Source organism: Nylanderia fulva, unplaced genomic scaffold (assembly GCF_048542155.1).
Source record: "Nylanderia fulva isolate GAGA-0341 unplaced genomic scaffold, ASM4854215v1 Scaffold3, whole genome shotgun sequence".
Lineage (NCBI taxonomy): Eukaryota > Metazoa > Arthropoda > Insecta > Hymenoptera > Formicidae > Nylanderia > Nylanderia fulva.
In genome coordinates this window covers 122,681-145,438 of record NW_028190368.1, presented here as the reverse complement: position 1 = coordinate 145,438, position 22,758 = coordinate 122,681, and the positions used below count along the sequence as shown (strand labels likewise).

At 35.7% G+C, this 22,758-nt stretch overlaps 1 protein-coding gene and 2 long non-coding RNA genes across 4 annotated transcripts in view; 1 reads left to right on the top strand and 2 right to left on the bottom strand.

Annotated features, from left to right (window-relative positions):
• LOC114933169 (uncharacterized) overlaps window positions 1-22,758 on the top strand; it is a 111,037-nt gene that overhangs the window by 51,863 nt on the left and 36,416 nt on the right. The gene's annotated exons all lie outside the window — the stretch shown is intronic.
• LOC114933312 (uncharacterized) overlaps window positions 1-22,758 on the bottom strand; it is a 96,505-nt gene that overhangs the window by 39,069 nt on the left and 34,678 nt on the right. The window lies entirely within an intron of this gene.
• Window positions 10,759-13,023, bottom strand: LOC114933262 (uncharacterized). Of its 2 annotated transcripts, XR_014925070.1 has the most exons (3): window positions 12,787-13,023; window positions 11,961-12,247; window positions 10,759-11,208 (listed from the first exon to the last, which is right to left on the bottom strand). It is a non-coding gene; the product is annotated as an uncharacterized LOC114933262 (long non-coding RNA). The 2 variants fall into 2 exon arrangements; XR_003820039.2 differs by lacking the exon at window positions 10,759-11,208 and having other exon boundaries at window positions 11,958-12,247.

The window sequence follows — 22,758 nt, the reverse complement described above, 5'->3', positions numbered from 1 at the left end:
CGCTCTCGACATATTGCAAGCGTATTGAGAAAGCGAATGCGTGCGACGCGTGTGTGCATAATTACGTATGCTCCTGAGCAATGTAACCGGCAAACCAATTTGCGGTTATACTTGGAATTCATGAATGAAGCGCCACGTATAGCGTTCCCGCCTCAATGATGAGATCTCCGTGTCGGGCGGGTTGATAATCGCGATTGTCCATTGACAATCGCGTTCCGGAATTTTCGCTTCCTATATGTCAGACACGCACGTCGAACGCGCAATCAAGTCTCACTTCCCGCGAGTGTACGATGTCTGAATAGTAAAGAATATACGCTATCGACTGTCATCGACATTCGATGAAATTGTGAATTTCATCAGCAAAATTTTATTTCATCTCTTTTTATACTTCTCTCACTTATGCACAATGTATTTGTGTTTAAATTTTAAGAACAAATATTTTAGATTCAATCTATACTTGATATATTAATCAATTTTAATGTTTCTGTGTTTTAAATAAAAAAAAGCTACAATTATTACTAATACTTTACACATTAAATATAATTTTAATGTAAGAAGAAAATTTTTTTGCATTTTTAATTTAATATGAAAACAATAGTTTTTACAATTTTTATAATAATGTTTATAATAATGTTTATAATAATTATTCGATACAGCACAATATATGCATTCAAAAAGCTGTTATAAATTTATTTACGTAATATTGTGGATCATGTATTAATTAATGTGAAATCGTCATTTGTTGATTTGATTGAGTAAATTAAAATAAAATTACATTCAACCGCGACAATTTCAAGATACGTGCATCGCGTCGCTGGCGTGTCATCTTCATCGTTTCATCTGCTTCCCACGTACCCGCGAGTTTCTCGCTAATTTAATACGAGTCACTCCAATTATAGTCGTGCCCACTAGCCGCGAAACTCGCGAAACAAAATTGCCGTGATACTCGGAATTTATGAATGGACCGACGACGTACCTAGTTTCGCGCTCGTTAAGAAATTTCCGCGAAGCGTCCTATGAGCGTCGCCAAGCGGCAACGAAAGAGAAAGAGAGAAACCTGAATTACGCACGTGGCAGAGCGAATCTCGATCGTTACGCTTTCTGTTGATAAATAACAAAAGATGAAAAAAAAAATAATAAAAATAAGCTTATTTATACCAAAAAAGAAATTAAACCACGAATAATGTTTTTATGGCATAATTCGATTCGATTCGAAATAAAATCTAGCAAGCTCTACCTAAGAGGCTTTGGATTTATACAAAGTCTTCCATTCGTATGTGCTTTATTCATAGACCGCGACAGGCCCAAAATATCGCCAACTATTTCGGCTCCATCCTGCATGAGCGAACGCAACAGCTGCCGAAGAGGTCGCGTATCCAGATTTCATCGAATGTGCGTGCGAGACGACGGAATACGTGTTGAATTCGTGAATGAGAGGGACCATAGTGCGGTTGTATCGACTCGCGGATTTCATATAATCGGTCGGCAGGCGCAAATATCTTTGCACGCGCTATGTAAATGCCATATGTTTGTTGCGTCGCTCTTGTTCGATTGTTCGCAGAAGGAGGACACGCCAGATGCTGCGCGAGATTGATTCGTGAAAACATATGTAATAATCACACGGTCGCGAAGAGCGTCTCTTTCGTGCTCATATCTTCTTTTGCATGACGCCTCGAAACGCCACGTTTGAATTTTACAAAAGAGCACCTGTGTGAAACGGTATTGCAGAAAAAAAGATAGAAATTGATTGATGCAGACGCGTAGAGGCATAAAAATGTCAAATAGCGTTTAAGAAGTAATATACATGATATTCAGGTTACAAGATTATAATTAATCATGACGATTTCAGTAATCTTATCATCGCCAGATGATAGATTTTAATATTTATGAATTTTGTTGCACTTCGTTGTAATTAATGAAATTACACATTGGCGTAAAAATCGGATCGATCTTTATAGTAATTTTCCGATTAGAGACTAACGCTATATTACATATCCAATTACGCGTGATAATATATTTAGGAAAAAATCCACGATATCGCAGTGAAGGCGAGACGTAGCTGAATACATGTTATTAACGAGTGATATTATTATATAATGTCAAAGTATATTGCAAATATCCGTTGCAGCCACGCATCGCTATTGAAACGTCGAGTTAATCTCTCTGCGGCACATCGCCATTTACGTTTACATTATCAATCAATCACGTCTGTGATGCACGATCGAGGCAATAATTAACGTAATCGCCGGGATATAGAAATAATTATTCGAAAGCTTTGACAATAAACGCCTCTATAAATCAATCGAACGCTTCGCTCGCGATAATGTCGTATGCATCGAAACGCGATATTGAATGCAACATGCAACGCTTGCAACAGGTCGACGTAAGGTTTAGGTCAGTTAGGCTTACTTAGGTCACGTCACACTGATTGCTATGCCGGCTGCTCGATGGTAACTCGCTATCTGTTACATAGAAGGTGAAACAAACCCGGCGAATGACAGCTACTCACGCTATATCCACCTGTTGAACTCCGCTTATGTCGTTTTTCCTATTAATGTCACCTATTGCGATTAGCATCGACAATTTTTTACCCCGGATCAAATACCGCATATGAAACATTCAAAAGAAACTCTTTCACGCGATTTACAGTTTATGTAAGCTTGACAAGGCACTTTTGCTTTTTGTCTAAGATATACTTAGAAATATATAAATAAGAATCATTTTTGTCATGCATATTCAATATACGTATGTGCATTCATGTAAAAATATCCGGTAATATCTAATAACATATTATATAATAACATATTGTATTTCACAAAAAAAAACATTAATACATAAATTTAGAAATTGCAAGTGTAAAATATGCACGTTTTTAAATTAATTTTTTTATATACTTTTTTCACGGTTTATTATTTATTATTTTATTTATTGACGAATTGCAATGTGATTTTCTTAAAAAATATGTTCCTTTAGGGAGTATAGGCTCACATATGTGCATTCATGTAAAAAATATCCAGTAATATCTTATAACGTTATATAATAATATATTTCACAATAAACATTAATACATTTATTTAGAAATTACCAGTGCAAAACATGCACGTTAAAAAATTCATCTTTTTATATACTTTTTCATGTTATCAGAAGACATAGGCGCTATTTAATCTTATTTATTAATAAGTGAACTGTGATGCAATTTTCTGAAATAATATGTTTTTTAGGAGTATAGGCTCGGCCTTGTTGCCTAAATGTGTTTGGCGATGAATGGCCTTAAAAGAGATACATGATAATGATACGTTGCACGTTTTTCGTTGCGCAAAGATATTCTCAGAATCCTTGTGAATTATTCCGCGGAATAACAACTTCCACGAATCGAGTCGAGTCATGAATCGCCGCATAGTTTCCATTCACGGTGTGGCCTTTGAATCGAGATCTCTGTCGATGTTGTGTTCAATAACGTCGGTTGAGTCATTTTCGATAAGATAGGGATAATTCTTGGAAGAAACGACGAAAGAGAGAGAGAGAGTCGCGGATTATTCTCGACGTCTGATAACGTGAGAACAGAGAAGATACAATGGCGTTATTTTGTATTGAAACGCAATCTCTGCGGCATTAATTCTTTCTTATGTAATATTAACCGAGTGCATATAATTATTTCTCAGAAATTTATTCTATTCCTAATTCTAATTTATTCTAATTCATTCAATTCGTATTTGTGTTATTATTTGAACATCGACATAAACTTCGATATGTTAAATATTGATATTTATATATGATTATGGAGAATGCGTGTTGCACGTGTTGCTAATGCATCGATGTAAAAAATTTCAATTGTATAATTGATAAGCGATTTCGGTTGCAGAACGAATATGTATATTCCGATACGATTCTATCGATTCGAAAATAAAGATATTATTTGATCGCGCGAATTGTTGTCGTAATAATCGCTCTGTAATAAACGTGCGCGAGATTTACAACAAAAAAAGATTCGCGAATAAAATTCATTTCTCGAATCGAGTAATTTTTCTGTGATTATACAGGGTGTCTCAGCCCTATCGCATCACACGTTAATGGGAGATTCCTGAGACGATTTGGAAACAATTTTTTCTCAGCGAAAATGTCCAGGCACCAATAATTTTCGAGTTATAAACGATTGAAAATAAAAACTTTTTTGTAATTGTAAGCCTTGTAAAAATAAATTATTAGCTAAACTACATTTTTTATTTAATTTCAAGTAAAGTTTACTTTAATAGAATTTTAATTTAAGGCTTAGTTACAAAGATACATGATTTCAAAAATTGGGAACATTAAAAAAATGATGACCTTTCTCGACATTTTCGCTGAGGAAAAATCGTCTCCAAATCGCCTCAGAAATCTCCCATTAATGTATAATACGATAGGTCTGGGACACCCTGTATATAATTGTGCTCTGTTAAAACCTCCAGCTAGATCTCGTTTACGCGAATCTATATATGGTTCTCTGAAATAAATGCCACGATGCCTCGTTATATACATACATACATACATACATACGTCGACTATTAAACACGCGATGGCTTTCTAATGACTCGTTTAATCTCGTATTCATTTGAAATTCAACGATCGCCATAATATCTCCACGAGCGTAACCCGACGTTGCCCTTTATCATTACGGCGCATACCGTGTAATGCCAAAGTTGCAACGGCATCACACACGCGGAAAGGGTGGAGGATTGCGAATTACGCCCACACACGTGATATCTCATTAGCCCGCGTCATGCGTGGAAAATGAATCGATCGTGAGCGATCGGCGCGGCGAGTGCAGCGAGTGCATGGTGCATGCACGCGCGCGCGCGTGAACGTGAACGTGCATTATATGACCTTTCGCGCGCGCGATAAATCATCGGCGTGCGTTTAGCGTGTCGGATTTTCAGAGAGCCTCGATTAGCAACAATAATTAATTAACGAGCGCGGCGTTGCGCGAACGCGCTTGATTTAAATTAGGGCATGCCGACCTGGTTATATATGAGTTTAGCCAATGATGACGATTTGGAGAATCTATGTAGGTACATCCGCGGCCATTTCTCGTTCGTGACTAATGCGCGCACATTTTGTTACTGCAACGGTATTATGGTAATAAAACGGATTTTTTTTTCAAGTGAGGTAATCCATATGGATTGTTGGGAATAATTTACAATTTGAAAATAAATTTTTTTTTTATTGAAGTGGCAATTAAATCTTGACTGTAATATCATATAAATGCATCTGAAACGTCAGTTTATTATATTACATATCTACACAGTGAGAATTTTCTCTTAAAATTTATCTTGAAGATCATGGTAATCGTGGGACAGTGTATGGTATTAAAAGAATTCTATTTTTAAGAATTTCTCTGATTAAATATTTACCATAATAAAAATATTAATATCTACACAATAAAATGTTTCATTAATTTTACTATGTACAAATTAATATTTTTTATTGTGGTAAATATTTTATCAGAGAAACTCATAAAATTCTGTTCATGGGCCCCTGCCTTGGAACAGTAAAAAAAATGAAGCATTTATTCTTCTTTTGAAAACACTGGAATTTATTTGCATATATATTTAATTAAAAAAATAAAATTTAAAAAAATGATGAAAAAGAACCAGAAATGAAAAACAAAATTTAATTATGCCCATGTTCAATACCATATCATCTCACGATTACCATGATTTTCAGAGTGAATTCGAAGAAGAACATTCTCTCCGTATTGAGCATTAAAAAATACAAGATGAATGTGCAACGCGAGATGAACATTCGACCCATCGTCAGCATTGCCATCGGTTGCTCATCAATCCTATTTATAGCTCTATATTTATTTTGACACTTTTGCTATCGCTATGCTGAAGTTAGGATACCCGGAAAAGACGATGGGGGTTTCTCGCAACAGCTTGAATCCGATCCGAATGGATGGGAGGCGAAGTTGAGCGAGAATCCGAAGCGGACTATGATGCAATAATAAACTTGAGCGGCGATCTCGATGAGACACGACAAAGGGCTACGGGTCACGTAGAATATACACCGTGACCGTTCTTCTCCTCCAGCGAGCCGGCTGGCATCAGGTTGTTGATTCATCGATCGTCTCATGCGCGGTGATATTCCTCGTGACATTTAAATCATCCCGCCGGTCACGCTTGTTCGCTTCGATCTCTCTTCGAGGAACCGAGCGTTAAATGCAACTGTTATCTAACAGTGATGCATATATACGGCTTCTAACGATGTACAGTAATTATTCAGAGACTTTATTGTACATCGTAAAATGTTTTCTCCCGAGAAACGCATTTTTATATATTCCATATGTATTATTTTATTATTGTATATATACGTACATCTTCTATTATTTTTATCTCTTTATATAGAATGTATTTTTTTTTTTTAGTTGAGAGATTTAAAAAATGATCTTCTTTGCGTGTGAAAATTTTCAAGATTTTTCATTTAAGAAAATAAATGGAAAACCTCAAGTGCTATAATGAGCTTTAATATATTTAATTATAATTATGATCGTATACGATTTTATTATTACTTTTATTCGAAGGATTATTGCGATATCCCTCTCTGACAATTATCCCGTTTGACCCTACGCTATCACATGGCGATCGATCGCTGTCGATAGTGATAAACGATCTCTCACGGTTGGCGATGATATATGTATCGCGACTTGGCAGATTGACCATTGACGCATTTATCGACCTGCGAATGTATGTACGATTATACATATACATATATATACTGTGTGCATAAAAAGCAAGCGGAGAAGACTAACGGTGGAATATATACGAACGTGAGGTTACGAGATCGACCATGCGACGCCGACGTTGGAGCAACACGTGCTAGCTCGAGCGACGACGATGATGCTACTCTAATTCGAGATAATTTCATGGCCACGTTAATGTTTCATCTATTTATTTCTCTCAAGGCTGTCCTCTCTTCGTCGTGGATTATACATTATCGCATACGTTAGGGAGCAACAATACCTCGTCTAGTAACTCATAGAATTAATATTGCGCTTATATATAGCGCTACAAATTTCTTTTATATTTATTTAAAATATACCATGTATTTATAATGTAAAATAATTTTTTTATCAAGTTCCTCTTCTTCTGTATACCGGCGCGACGCACACGCGTAAACGCAAATATGCGCAAAGTGATACGAAGATAGTCTTTAGAGAGGCTGACGGCTTGGTATATTAACGGCTCCTAAATTGATTTCCGAAGCGTAAACGCGGCGATATCTCGGTACGCGGGGTCTATACATATATGCAAAACTCATTATGTGAGCGCGACAGGAGACACTACAAAAGCGCGTGCGCGTCGCTGCGTGAGATCGTGCGTACGTGAAAGGCCGCTCGCGAGAGAGGCATTCGCGCGTAAGGGAGGGCGAGAGGTCGCTCGCATGTACGAGAGGGTGAGAGATCATCGACGTGTGTTATTTCCAGTCGATGAGTCGAGCGGACGCAACTGAAGGGAAACACACAAGCGAGGAGGAAGATCGGATCACCGTGAGCGAGTAATAAAACTTTAATTAGAGATTTAATTAATTAAATTCCTCATGTAATTTTACACTCGTAACTTCGCTGTCGTAACTTTTTTTTTACGCGGACTTCTAAGCAGACCACGCGATACTAATTAAAAAATTTATATAAGTTTGCCCTAGTGTGTCTTCCAAATTTTCTGCTTAGAAATGTATTTGTGCGAAAAATATATATATAAATTGCGCTTTGCGCGCATTCGAGTAATTCTATCGAAGATGCAACATTTTTAATGGGATGATGAGTTTTACCTGTAGAACATATGATGGATGTCTTTCGATTTTTTGGAGCAACTTTCTAAGACTACAGATTGTTAAGAAATTAATACGCACAAATCTGTAAAATAAGAACACTGAAAAATAATAGATTTTTTTTTTAAAAAGAAGTTGAAATAGAATCTTGATTATAAGGCCCTGTGCAACAATAGAGAAAATATTAGAAATAAACATTAAATATTTTAGAAATAAGAATTATTTTAAAATCAAAAATTGAAAAGACTGATATAAAAATTCGGATATAAAGGTTATAATAAGAGCCGATATTGATTTTATTATTTTAAAATAATTCCTATTTCTAATATTTAATATCTATTTTTTTATTGTGTGCAGAGCCTAAAAAATATTTCTATGTAAACATATGTATATATCAGAGCTATTGCATCTAGGAAAACTCTTCAATCTCTAACTGCTTCGTGGAGTAACTGAAGCCTCAGACTACTGTATCGTAACTCAGACAGGGACTAGCCACTTCGCAGACATATCGGGAGGGCATCGCGATGTTCTGCGTAACGTGTACGTGCTTTTGCGAGCATGTTTCGCAGGATGAAGGGGAATTGCATTCGTATTATGTTATTTTCAACCTGTGAGACGAGAATGCACGTGAAAGCGACACGAGTGGGAGAATAAAAATGAAAACGAACAAATTTTTTTTTATCTAAAGACAAATTTTTGCAGGAAAAAAAGTAAAAAAAAAAAAAAAAGAAGAGGAATTAATAAAAAAAATATTTTACACTATAAATACATTGTATATTTAAAATAAATATAAAAGAAATTTTTAGCGCTATATATAAACGCAATATTAATTCTATAGTCACTCCTTAACGTATGCGATAATATAATCCACGATGAAGAGAGGACAGCCTTGAGCAGAGAATAAGTAGAAAATAGAAATTAATTAAGTAGGAAGAACTGGAAGTAAAATAAAAGAAAAACTTTTTAAGATATCGCGGTGTAAAAACTTTTATCAATCTTATTGTTAGATATTATCGTCTTAACGTACTGATAATTAAAGTATATACACAAAGAGAATTTTCTCTTAGAATTTACTCTGAAAATCATGGGATCGTGATATAATATGGTATTGGAAGAATTTTATTAGAATTTCTCTGATTAATATTTATACCACAACAAAATATGAAATATGTTTGATTATTTGATTATGTACATATTAATATTTTTCATTATACGCTAAATATTAATCACACACATAGAACCTTTTATAAAATTCTTCCATATGGACCTACGATTCGTCCAGTAACAAAAATAATGAAATTGTGAATTAGAACCTCGTGAAATAAAATCTAAAAAATGAAGCAAAATTCGGCAAAACAATTTCCAACGATCCGCGCAAGATTGCAACGAACGGAATGAGACTTTACAAGTCGGTCTGACTTGTAAAGTCCCCTGATTCGAGGAATTTGAAGCGTGATGCGACGAATATGTAATTGGAAAGCATCCCGCGCCGACGACAAGACGCGAGAAAGTGAGGGCTCGTAGATTCGATGGGCTTCGTAGAAGCGCGAAAGGAGGGTCCCAGGAGATCCGACAGACTGACGCCAGGAACCTCGCCGAGCGAGACGACCGGCGGCGTCGTCGGTGTTGTGCCTGCGTGTCGCGTTCCATACGTGCGTAAGCGTGCTCGCGCGTACATATGCGTATATATAGAAATACGCGCGCATCTGCCTTGAGCTGGGGCTTGGCTTTCTCTGTGTGTTTCTTCTCTTTCTTCTCCGTTACACGATCCCGCCTGCTCCTCTCCGCGGTTATTCGGCGTCATCTGGATTCCGGTGTGAATCATGATGCTGCTCGCGGGCTGTTTAATCAGAGAACAGCTTAGAAATTGAACATTGCGCGCGCGCGCATGGAAGTAATGGAAGCGCGATGAGAGTAGCGAGGAAATTCGCAGGATACACGTGTATACAATTTATTAATTTGCTGCGTTAATTTTTTTTATTATTAAATTTATGGCGTTTCTTTGGAAACGTTTTGTTGAGGTGTGTTATTCTCGTCGGAGAGAGGCGGCAAATACTATCATCTGGATGCGAGCGTGATTCATGAACGCCCGCGGCGTCGCGCCGGTCGAAAGATCGATCGCCGGAGAGGAGATCGTCTCTGGTATACAATGCATGCTGTCACGGAAATGCAATTACGCGATCGATGCTGCGATTACGCAGAAACGACAAATGCGTCTTGATTTGCTTAATTAAACATTAGCCCGCGTAATTCTACTCGAGAGACCACAAGCGTCTGTATTTTTAGACCTATCTTTAATTAGCGAAAAGAAGAATGCATTATGTATGCATTCTCTCGCTTCATCTTGTACTTTGTGCGCAGAGAACCACGTCGTTATGTCACAGAGTAAACTATGAGTGACACACACGTACGTCGAACTGAATGTTGACAGAAATCAATTTTATGAATCGCAAGGTTGCATCGATAAATTTCGAATTTAAAAATATAAGATAAAAATGCTTTTTTTTTTTTTTTTCTCAAATTGAGCAAGGACGTTTAGTCCAATTTTTTCATCGAGCAACCGAAAACGAGGTTGCGATAACGGTGGACCAGGGTCATCTCACGTTCACCTCGTGACGCTTCAGGTTCTTCAGGTTCGATCGAATTCTAGTCGTGGCTTGCTTTCACGAAGAGGAGAATTCGCGGAGCGCTTAATTTCAATTTCATTTATCGCAAGATGCCCCGGCATCTCGCGTGCCGATATTTTCCTCTCGACTTCTTCGCGACTCTTAAAAAATTATATTCCATTGATCCCCGAGAGATGGAGGATGATATTAATTACGTTGCTTTTTTGACAGTAATTAGAGAAAATGGAACAATTAGCCAAGTGAAAATAAAACGAGAGGAAAAGTAAGAATAATTAAAAGACATCGCTATATAAATAACAGGAAAAACATCGCTTTAATCCAGGTTACGTGATGCAGATTAATTGCATAAAAATTTATAAAGAAGATATGTTATTACATTTTTGACATCAACATTTTTAACATTGAGAGATTGACATTTTTCACAAAATTGAAAATCTAGAAACAGGTAGTTTCTCGGGCATTTCAATGATATAAATACAAATTTCTCTTTTTTCTACTTTCTGTTTTATTATTAGTATAGCTCACGAAGTAACATGTATTTACATTCAAATTTATAAAATGTAAATATATGTCATATTATTTCGCAAAAATTTTGATTTATTTTGATTCGGGATTATTTGCAAGCTGCAAAGAGCCTCAAGATTTGTTCTTCTTTCTTTTAAAGAATCTAACGAGCCAACTCATTTCTTTCGTTAATCTAGTTAGTCTGTATTAGTTTGCTTTGTGTGTTCTGTTGACCGAATTAGAACAAAACTGTGATTGTCCCAGAGGATATTTTCTAAAGAAAAAGATACTACAGATAAGATACACAGATACAGATATTTTTTTTTTATCTGAAAAGAAATAAATGTGCTATTATATTGATTAAATTATTTTTGTTAAGCTATGATAAGAATAATGAGACGAAACATTACGTCTTAACAATGAATTAACAGGGTGGCCAGAACAATGAATAGAATCTCTTTGTTTCCGTATAAAAATAAACGAGTCTCTTTCTCTCTCTGAGAAAAAGACTGTTTCACGTCAATGAAACAAACTGCCAGGTTTACCGAGAAGCTTTGTCGCATTTTGAACGATGCGATTAAGCTTGAACTGCATTCGTGAAACAACTTTACAAAATCTTTTAATTGAAAATCTCATTCGAGCCGAATCCTTCGAAATTTATTAATTTTTAAGCCATTAAAAATATGAGATTTCATAAATCGGCTTTACTACCTGAATTTGAAAGAGAATATTCAAAGTTTCTTAAAATTCTCTGCAAGCACTTTAATCGGAAACAATAATACAATATCAAACCGATATATCGCCAGGAATAAATTTAATAAAAATAATAATAACCTGACACCCTGGCAACAATTTATTCAAAATAATCATATTTTTTAAAATTTAATTTATATTGTATTACGCATTGTATTTTCACTCGTTCTTGATTGTGAATTCTTTATAGAATTTTTGCTTGACAATTATTTATCACTTGCGAATATCGTGAATGACGTTGGCGATGACAGACGGTTTGGTTGTAAATGGTACCTTAGTCGTGTCTCTCGTTGACTACGAGAAAAGAGAAGAACCGGTGATGTGCTGTAAGTAACACACAGACTAAAGTTCTATTCCTAGATCCCGAGACACCGGAGAATAACCTCGTACAACCGAGAATCGAGAGGGCTTCCCCAATCCCCAGGACAGCCGGGTAACTTAACTCGCTCTTTCTGCTCATCTTGCCCGTTTTGACTAAACTTTATCCGAGAGCTCTCTGCCCTTTGTCCTTTATCCATTTGAGAGAAAAGTTGCCAGAACGTTTACAACATCTCGTGTTTCTATTATATAGATAAAGATAGTTGTTTGATCATATTTTTTTTTTTTTTGCATTTTATCGATAATAAAGTTAGAGGTATCGATAAAATGAAAAAAGCTGAAGAGACAATAATCGAACATTATCTCACATTATCAGCTTATATATATATCTTGCTTTAGCCTGTGAGAAGTTTATATCAAAAATAGATATTTAATAAGCTACAAATGCCCTCTTTGAAAATAATGTTATTCTTAAAATATAGTTATTCTTGAAATAGTTGTGAAGTGAAGGTTTGAAAAAAATATATTCTTTCCTGTGCTAATTTATAATTAATTACGATACCAATTAAGAAAATTGTTTTCGAATATACATATATAGATATCGTCTGAAATATATATTTATTTCGAGCAACGGAGATCCGATAAATTTCCGATCCACTTTTCGATCTCGATTTTGTTCGAGCACACGTGCATCTAAATAGAGCAAAGTGGTCGCAAAAGAGAACAATAGCGGAACGTGAACTGACGTACGCGTTAACCTTGCGTATAAAGATATACATACGTTTTCCACTCGGTGGCTGATTTCCATACAATTAAATACCGACGCCCTCGCGGGTAACGCGATATCCCTCGGGTTGTGCATTCGCGATATCGATTCTGGATCGATTTATTAGAAACTGGGCTGAGAGGTGACCTCGGCGCGCCCAGATCGAGCGCGATTCCTTCCACGTAAACGCGAGTGATCTACGTGCTTGGATTTTATCGAGACGCGCCGGTGATTCACGGTACGTTGACTACCAACAGGATTTCAGGAAATGCAGACGTATCGTAGTCAGACAATCCCGCAGTCGACGTCAATAGATTAATGCGCGGACTCCGCGTTATCTTCGTTTCGATGGATTTTCAGATAGCCGTTTAATTAAGCATTTAATACTTTATTATTCGCTCGGATTTTTTTGGTGTAATACACGTCTTTAAAACATTTTTGTATAATCTTTATTATCTAATATTAAGTTCTCATATTTATAAATTTTATAAATTTATTAATTTAAGATTTATAAATTTTAAAAATTTATATAAGAACTTAATATTAGATAATAAAGATTTCTTTATAAAAATCTTTATCATCTAATATTAAGCATATAAATTTATAAATTTATAAATTATAAATACGAGAATTTAATATTAGATAATAAAGATGATATATATATGAATTTTTTAAAAGATATATTAAAATCAATATATAATAATACATTTAATAAATTCATTGAACTCTCTCTCATTTTTTGAGCCAATGAATGCAATTTCGATTCCTTGCTTAAGGACTGCATTCTTAATGCCTGTAATGCGATTTTAATGACTTTAATGATGTATCACAGATTTAATCCAAGATTATAAGAGTATGTATTCGACAAAATTTGTTCGACGAAATTTGAGTCATTTTTTTTTACGGACGCGGAAATATCGCACTGGTGGATCGGTTCGTGCGCAGAGGGGATAAATAAATAATTGGCGTGTACGTTGCGTTCGGTTTTCGAGGCACGCGTGTGTGGGCACGCCTCTCACCTTCGAGGTGACGCTTGTGCGTGCGTGCGTGCCGGGATAACTCTCTTGTGTAAGAGAATTTACGATAAAACCGCGGTTAGGACCCGTCCCGATCCGTTCTGCCGCGGCCTTTTCTCTTCCGAAGGCCGCGAGAGCCCGGCTACGCATCTCGTTTATTTACGTACCTACGACGGCCTGATGGGGATGGCGGAGTAGCGTAATGTATGCAACGGATCTGTCGTAATTCACGCTTTGTCGCGCGAGAGTCTCGCGATCGACGCCACGTTTCACAGAGTATGTATACTTACACTTTGTTAAAATGTTGAGTGGACCTGACTTAAAAACGTCTCAAATATTTCCTGTCATATTCTTGAAGATTTGTATTCTTCGTGTACTATAGTTTCCAAGAAATTTTTATAAAAATAAAAGCATGTCAAATGAAGGGGAAAACAGATTCAGTTGTTATAAATAAATGTTTGCGTATTTAAAAAAAGAATACTGGATTTTACACTGAAAAATTCATGCAAAAAGATTTTTACACCTGGAAAAGTTTGGAAACTATTTCAGAGAAAATGTATCGATTTTTTATTTTTATGCAGAAACTTTTCTTGGAATTGTTGTAAGAAATATTAACAATTATATTACTAGAGATTTTTGTAATACATTTAATATTTGCATTATAAATATCTACAACTATTCTTTATCAAAAATATTAAAAAATGATTACACTAAAGTGAAAGCAAATAGTTATAAATGTTTATTCATATATCCATACATGATAAATTAATTCCGTAATGGCCTTGATAAATCATTGTTCGAGGTGTACACAATTATCGGATATTTAATCATTTTATATAAATATTTTAAAATATTTTTTAAAATTATTTTCTAAAAATACATTGGGGATTGGATAAATCTGGAAATATGTAAATCAATTGACAGCGTTTTAAAATTGGATTTTCTCTTCTCTTTTTAGATAAATACGTGCAAATGCATGCGGCAGTTACGTATTCGATGATGATTATTTGCAATGAAAAATCTCGATAAATACGAGATTACGTGAGGCATAAGAATAAACCTCGGAATCATAATTCCTACGAGGTTCAAGGATCGCATCGTAAATGCATAATCAGGATGCGTAATAGAAAGAAATTGCACTGCGAATGCACGAGGTCTTCCTCATCTCCACATCGCGATGTATCAATCAACGGATGTAGGAATTGTCCTGCAATCCGTATACGTGTTCGAACTTATTAAACAGTCGCTGTCTAGTCGTTAGAGCGCAATAATAGTAACAGCTTCTCGCGTTATAGTTAGCCAGTATATATAGCATTTCTCGTTGCGGAAGTTTCATCATAATTTATCATGCAATTACCACTACGATATATGACACGTTTCAGCGATAACTCATGATGCTTACTGTTCGCATTTTCACATCTCTAATAGAAAATTGTGATAAAGATTTGTGAAGGAGCTCCAAACGGCATGTCAGTTTAAATTAATTACGTATAAATTGTCATGAAATATAAAATATAATAAAGGAAGAAATAAATTTTTGATATTTTATATGATGAATATTTTTGACACGTTATAATATTTTTAAAAATAATTTTCTCTCTCTTTTTCTATTTTCCAATTTTTTAAATTTATTTTTATTTAAAAAATATATAATATGCTTTATGTAATTCGAAAAGGTTTAAGGCGTCCCAATTGCTGTTACACGCGCGCGTGTTGCTAAATTTTCTTCGACTTTTTTTCCCGAGGCTTTTCCCACTTGGCTCGCTTGACGAGAGTTAGCGAGCTCTGTGGAAATCTTAGAATGACTCGACTCGACGATCGTTCGTCGGACTCTTACGCAAGCGGTCGCCATTCGGTCGGCATTCAGGTGTGCGTGGGGATTCCTTGTGGCGCCGGTCGTCTGGCACGCTCTATACACACACATCGTATTTCCGTATACACGCACGTATATATACACAATATCCACACATGTGCACGCAAACGACTAGTGCGCACAACGTTATAAACGCAGTGGTGTATATTCTAGTGTTTCTGTTGAAATCATTGCGTTGTCATTAATCTACGTGAAAATCATAACTTAATATTCAAAAAAACTTAAAAATAAAAAAAGATAAAATGATGATTAATCGTTTTTTTTTCGAGTTATGTACATCTTTTTTTTACACATGACGTATGACAAATATTTTTTGTACGTATTTTTAATTTATATATTTTTTACTGAAAATTAATCATCGTGTTTTTGAATACATTTATAAATATACATTGTTACGTGTTGCTACTTCAACATCTGGTTGAAAAAAATGCGTATTTATATGCGTAAAGGTAGTAAAAAAAAATTGGATACGCCACTGTGTAAAAGACAAAGATATACGTCTATTGCTGCTGGCAAAGTACGACGGCATCCACGGAATTCATCAAACGCAATTCATTCGAGATAGTTGATTGCTATATAATCCAGAACTCGAGATACGTACGTTAAGCTTAGTCAGTGTGGTTAACACTTCGGATCCGGTTATGATAATATTAGTATGCAGGATTTGCCATTTTTTTCATATCTATAGATAAAAGATCAGTTATAAACGATATATGCGATATGAAAATATTTAAATATATATACGTAAAGTTAATATAGACTTCTTAAATCTAATAGTAGAAAAATTAGAAATTTGTTATATCAAGATACTTGAATACAAATTAAAATCAAATTTTGTTTGATGCAAATCCATTTCATATTAAAAGAAGAATATAATTTTATTATATTTGTATCCATTATTTTTGGCCGTATTAAATAATTGTTATTAAAAATGTTGACTTTTCTTTTGGCAAAAAAATATTTCAAAAGCTCGCAGAGAATTTCGAAATATTATAGAGCTTCCAGCTTTTCGACATATATACACATCTGCGTATATACATTATCTAGGATGTCCACGCGAATAGAGTATCCGATCGGCCTGTCGATAAATTTCCAGCGATTCAATTAATCCTTCGACACGCCTCTGTTATCTATCGTTAATCGGTCGATTAATTTTAAAATCGATAAAAAAAAAATCGGGGAATCAGCGGCAATAATGCCGTGTGGTGAGGCGAGATTACCGGAGACCGGTTTCCCGGGCTTTGCATAATTCGCTCGCGTGCGGAAGTTTAATCGAACGGCGTTTCCCTCGCCGATATAAAATGTCCGTTCCATCGGGATTTAGCCTATCGTGGTCGATGCTGATAACACATAATGCACACACGTATAGCGTATGCTAAAGCGACACGTGTCCGTGCGATAACAACCGGTAGCGATGCCATACCGAAAAAATCGCGGAGTCACGAGAAATTCTTCGGCTGACATATTTTAATCTATATATCTCGTCGCTTACCTATATCTTCTCTCGTAGTTGCTGATATATAACCGTGTGACCCGATAAACTCTGGCTATTTTCGATCGTACTCGCATTATCGGTTAATCGAATCTCAATTCAAGTTGTCATGTTTGAGTTGCATATTTTCGCACGCTGATGATCTCCGGTTTATAACTCTATATAGAAGCGATTTTTTTTGCAGAAAGATAAAGAAAAGTTTAAAGGTTAATAAATTAATGAATTTTTTTTCAAATATTTATGTGTGTTATGTTTATTCATTATACCGTATAATATATTGAGAACAAAATCACCCGTTATTTTTAATCTTTAAGGCTCAGACGTGAAGATTTATAATGTATCTATGCGCAAATAGCAGAAGTAAAATATTAAAGAGATTTAAGTAATTGATTTAGAAACTAATTAAATTAGAAAATATCTCAGAGCAGTTTTCAAAATTAAGTTGCCTCGTTTACCGGATGGACTTGCAATTAGATATATACGCGATATCGTAAAATTGCTCTGAGAAATCACGCGCTTATTCCGGGCGCTTGTCAGAGATTCCAAAATGACACTATTTAATTGAGAGCGTATGTGACGGAGCTAGATCGTAAATTATCTCGACTTGGCAGCTGCTAACTGACTGCGGATTCTATCTATTCTCGAAAACGCTGCCGAACTGCTCTCGTTTTAGAAGATGTCGCCATTTTGCTCCGTTCATGTTTTGTATATATGACAGTTTCGGGAGAACTTTATACAATTGTTATGTATTTTTATTTCGGAAAAGAAGCTAATATTTCCGTTTTTGCCTTCAAAGCTTTTCAATTTGAATTTAAATTTGAAGTTGTATAGAAAAAAAAAGATATTAAGAGAAATCATTAGATTTTGTATATATATTAATATGTATATGTATATACATATATAATTTGTTAAATAATTTTATAAATTTAATCTATTCCTTAAATATATTTTTCGACAATAAGAATATATTAAATATGGAAATTTTATGCTATTATTTTTTTTTGCGTGAGAGGACATCTTTTTGTTTATTTCATTCTTTCTCATTCGTAAATAGAACGACTTTTATACTTAAGTAACTTTTGTGAAGTTGCCCTGAAGACAAAGTTCTTGTCGCAAATGTGGCGTGACCTTTTGTCACGATCCCTCTCGTGCGTGAGAATTCTCCGACTTCCTGACTCCCCGTTTTTTTTTCTCGAGTTATATTTTTTCTCCGAGTTCCTCTTTACGTCCCTGCCTAGCGTCGCGAAATAAATGCGGATGCTGCCACGACTCGGCGTCAATTACATTCGTCGTAAATAATGGAGTGAATCTATCGAAATTTACGGCCATCGAATGCGGAATCTTCAAGCATCGGCCATGTGCCAAGTGAGCTTTTATCAGAATTTACTTGCCTCATTTGTATCATTGTTTATATTCCACCAAATATCATATAACATTTGCTTGTTGAGTAATTGAAGTTTCTAGTAAAACATCTAGTCGAATATTATAATTTGGTACATCATCTCAATAAATAATTCGATGAAAAATAAAACCATAAACAAAATTTAAAAAATTAGGTAGATTTTATATTATTAATTTCTTAACGAACATATGTTAAAATTCTTTAATTAATTAAATAAAGACTATATAATTGTATATATAATTTTTATATGCCTTTGTAAATAAATAAAATAAAAAAAGAATGAACGCAATAATGAAATAAAATATAGAACATTTGAAAACATATTTCGACAAGTTTTATCGCAAGGAATGCAGCGAATATAATTGCGCGAATTATTCGTTAAATTCTGAAAGCTCGGCATGCGTTTAACATCAATCGTGTTTGAAAATGCGTCTCATCGTGCATTTCGTAATTGAGATATCCTCACGTTATTTTTAATGCACGTGTTAAAATTCTCCAATTGCCTATCAAAAATTATAAATTCCTATATAATTTATATTACGCCTCCGTATATAAATATTTAAATAAAACCAAAGAAAAGAGACGAAACGTAGTAATCAAGGTAAATTAAAATGTAGGATATCTGAAATTACCCTGGCCAGTTTTATCGCAAGGAATGCATGCAGCGAATACAATCGCACGGATTATTCGCTAAATTCTGAGAGCTCGGTATGCGTGTCGTTTAACATCAATCGCGTTTGAAAACGCGTTTCGTGCATCCGCGTAATTGACGCCCTCGCGTCGCGACTGGCGCCTGCACGATGGTCGGTTTAATTCGACGTGACCGAATTTGCATTTCGGTCAAACGTGTGTCGTCCGCGCTTCATTTAATCCTCTTGACGTATCCGTCCCATAGAAACGCGTTCGACCGCTCGTCATTATCTACTACGCGCGCGATAAGCACGGACGATTTCGGACGCGCCGATTATCTGCATCAGCCGAGGTGCTTTTTTCCGCTCCGCGATATATAGAGATATATACAGCGATAGTCGCGATTGTGCACGATTAAGTCTGCCATGTCGTTATCGCGAATGAAGCGTGACGGCATTTTTCAAGCATATAGACAAGTAACGCAAGAAGCTCGATTTAATGTGACATGTGTCATTCATATAATGTATGCGAGTCACGATTGTTCGCTAGAGAAACACATTCGTATCAATTTTCTCGATGGGTCCTGACAGCGACTGAAGCTGGGTGCGGTTGAAAGGTCGTCGTGCGGCCTCCACCAACACTAAAGAATATAAACCATTCACCGCCAACTCTCGAATGAGAGCTCTCACGAGCGCGGGACTTAGAGTCATTCATTTCGCGAGAAGGTAGATGAAAGCGATACGAGGCATTAATTGTAAGTCGGAAATGGTCGATTATATTTTCGTTCGCGCTAGGAATTTATCATTTCGTCTCTATCATGCGCACTCGCTATTTTTCCCCACTAAATTTGAATAGTGAAATATTGGCAATAATTATTCTAATATACTGAAAGAAAATTATTAAATTCATAAATATTTATTTAGTACTGCCTAATAAATCATTTTTTAGAACAAATAAATTTTTATCTGTTTTGAAAAGGATTTTCTTATGTCAAATCAATATTTTTCACATCAAATCGATATTATTAGTTTTAAATTAATGATTTATTAGGCAGTATTGAAATAAATATTCGAATTCAATAATTTTTTTTTCCGTGTACTTTATACATGTCATCATATTATCATTCTTATCATATACATTTGATTATCAACATTTTGTTGCATATATGCGGTTTAAAGACTTATCATAGATATTTCGCATTTCTCAAAAATGTTTTTCAGAATTTCACATGTTACGATCCCTATCCAAACTGTAATCTAAAAAATTTCGATGCATATCTAATCGACGGATATCTGACATGTTACATTGCTATCTAAAACGAAAACGTTTCAAAACGTCACATATCACTCACAAAGATACTCCAATCAACATTTTCGTGCAATAGTAAACGGAAGTTTTTGGCACGGGTCATCGTTTGGCGGCTGCGAGCATCCAAACGACGCGGCTTTTGGGCCGCGTGTTTCACACACGTGAATCCATCGCACATGTGCAGCTCTCCAATTGCGGGATGCAATTTTACACGTGTATGCACGCATGTGTATATATTCGCTCGTGTACATCTGCATTCGAAATCTCGCGCATACATGCATTCACGATATATACGGGAATGTGCTTTCGTTGTTGCGTATGTATATCTTCGACTGTATATATTTTATATATGTACAGGGTGTCCCAGAATTGGCGGAAAAGTTTTCAATTTCTGCTATTATTTGGAGACGATTTTTCCTTAGTGAAAATGTTGACAAGCCATTATTTTTAGTATGTTCCCAATTTTTCTTATTATCTATCTTAATCTAAGCCTTATATTAAAATTCTATTAAAGCAAACTCTACCTAAAATTAATTGAAGAATCTATTTCTGTTAATATTTTATTTCCAGAGCGCTTAGTTTCGAAAATAGCCTTTATTTTCAACTGCTTATAATTCGAAAATGATTAGTGTCTCGACATTTTCTCCGAAAAAAAATCGTCTCCGAATGATACCAGAAATCTGCCATTAAAAATTTCCGTCAGTTCTGGGACACCCTGTATATGTGTGTGTGTTTTTATGCGCGCGTGTATTTTGTGTTTTGTGTGAACACGCACACTTACATCCACACACACACACTTGGTAGATAGGTATAGCGAGTTTATCGCGAGCCCAGCTGGCTCGCTTCCATAAACTGCGCTCGTAAAAACTCCCGAGGCTTCCCTGTGCCGAGCTTAAAGCCCCGGGTTGCATCGGTCGCCCGGGGACCGGAAGTCGACAGGCCACGCGGGTTTTTATACGTGCGCGCGGGCGTTGTATATGGATCGAAGGACGGATCCTGTCTTCGAGGACCCTCAATCGCGCTCCATCGATCCTGCCCGGTCGCCGCGAAAGGGCTGGGACGTCCTTTCTTGATGCTGCCCTTCCTGCCTTTCCCTTTCTTCGCTCCCCTTCTCGTTCCTTCGTCTTGGGGATCTCCACCCTTTGTTTAAAGTCGTTATACGTATACGAGCGACGTGACGTAGGCGGGCTGCTCCGATTTCATTCGCGATCATTAACTCGAAGGGGTTGAAGCGGTATAAGAACGATATTATCGTCCAAAAGTTCCGGCAATAACAATGCGAAATAAGACGCAGGATTGATACTATGTCAAGTTTCTTATTGCGATATATAAAGAAGGTTCCTGTTTTTTATAAACTTATGACATGAATATTAATATAATGGTGATTTAGTACCCTCTTGAAAAAGCAGAGATGTAAAAAATTACTCTACTATAAAAATTACACTGGTCAACGCAATATTGTCCCAAAGGAATGTCAGGTGATTTCGATAGGGTTTTTCCCGTAGATTACGGGATAATCTGAAACGAAAAATGTTCCTTGAGAGAAACGGAGTCAAAAAACCCGTTTTTAGCATTTTTTCAACCTTTGTCACAAAGAAACGGGACGAGATAGAATACTTTCCGAGGAGTCAAATTCAAGCTTAAACTTTAAACTTTAATGTTATGAAGCAAAGAAACATGTGACAATATTGTGAAGTCGTGTAGCACATGTTTTTTGACTAGGCGCGTGTCAATTTTGATCTCGCGTTTGACAACAAGACTGATTTTGAACTTGGTTTAAATTGAGAATAAAAAATATCGGAAAAAAAATTAAAAATTATGTCGAAATGTGTCTTGTCAAATCAGTCTTGTCAAACGCGAAATCAAAATTTCTTTCCCGTTTCTTTGTGACAGATTCAAAAAATGCCAAAAACGGGTTTTTTTGACACTACGACCCCGTTTCTCTCAAAAACGTGACGTGATGATGAATCTATAGGAAAAATCCGAAATATCGAAATCATCTGTCATTTGTTTTGTAACATAAAATAAGTCGAAAAATATTGACCAGAAAAAAAATTAAATTATGTCGAAATGTGTCTTGTCAAATCAGTCTTGTCAAACGCGAAATCAAAATTTCTTTCTCGTTTCTTTGTGACAAAAATTCAAAAAATGCCAAAAACGGGTTTTTTTGACACTATGACTCCGTTTCTCTCAAAAACGTGACGTGATGATGAATCTATAGGAAAAATCCGAAATATCGAAATCATCTGTCATTCCTTTTGTGACA